A 1429-nucleotide genomic window follows, 5' to 3' on the forward strand; every position below is an offset into this window, starting at 1 on the left:
ACAGAGGTATATTTTACCTGTTAGAGCACAGCTATGTCCTATATAGCGGATACTTGCACAACATACTTCAAGGCTTAGGGAGGGAAGGAAGAGGAAAAAAAAGTTAGATAAGCTATTCTTAGCAATACATCCTGGTTCTACATTATAAGATGAGAGAAGAAGTGGCTGTATAACATGTTGCACTGAGATCATACTTCCAAGTTTCATACAGATGATTCATTATTCTAATTCCAGAAAATGAGAGGGAGTCAGAGCATTAATCACGGCAACCAACGTAATGTTTGTACTGAACTTCCTTGCTTCACATCCCTGTCGCTACCCTTGCATATGTGCAAAAAGGCCACTTTCATTTTCAGCTCAGTCTCTCATCTTAAGATCATCACTTAACTGTCAGAGCCTTTGAAGTGCATCTGACTGCATCTGCGTTTGCCCGATATTACTCACTATCCCTGAGGTCCAGCAAACTGATGAAAGGGTAGGAGGCAGGGAGAATTATAACAAATAGGAAAACCATACATAGGCTCATAACCCACAAGCACAGTCACTGTGGAATTATAAAGCACAAGTCATACCATGGAGCCCTTTTTTTTTTTTATCCCCCTTTTTGTTTTCCTTTTTTTTTGTCTTCTGTAAAGAAAAGGGACTTTTTCCTTTGAGTCACCTGTTGAGTGAGATGTAAAACCTGTTTGTGTGTGTGCGCCTGCATGTGTGATACAGAGAGAGAGAGAGAGAGAACTGGGGTTAAGAACATGACCAAGTCAATTATAGGGACCAAACAGGCAGAAAATCAATCAACTCACAGAGGCCTTTGAACTGCCTCCATGACGCAACACATTTTTCAGTTTTCTTACATGGATATACATTTATACCTGGCTGGCACAGCAGCTGATGTTTTCACTCTTTCTGATGAAGCCTCAAAACTTAAAGCTAAGAATATCACTGCCCTAAATATGAAACTTTATTCAATATTTTCTCGTTTTACAAAAAGTAACTTTCACTAATGCCAGTGAAATTAAACCTGGGTTCAGTGTGATTATTATGAGAACAAACGATAAAAAATAATTGACATATCTGAATCAAATTTAGCACAAAAAAGAGAGATTATATAGAGCACAAACAAAGTGACAGAGCACAAAAGCCAAAATGCCAGTGAGGACAATTATCAGTCAGTGGCATAATCAGAGTCATGCACATAATCGTTCCATGCCGACACTGATCGTATTCCAAGTTTAAAAAAAAAAAATGTTGTAAAACACAATAAGGGAGAGCAAAAGATACTCAGGCTTGTATGTTTACTCTTTTACAGGGAAAAATGGTGTAAACCTAAAATGTTTACTTGCTTACTTCTTTAGCCTTTCACCTCAAGAAAATAGCCTCTTGACAGCACATCTCTGGAAAGCTTTGACTGAAATGGTGACAGTTCACTGCA

This window comes from Toxotes jaculatrix, chromosome 5 (assembly GCF_017976425.1).
Source record: "Toxotes jaculatrix isolate fToxJac2 chromosome 5, fToxJac2.pri, whole genome shotgun sequence".
In the NCBI taxonomy this organism is placed as follows: domain Eukaryota; kingdom Metazoa; phylum Chordata; class Actinopteri; family Toxotidae; genus Toxotes; species Toxotes jaculatrix.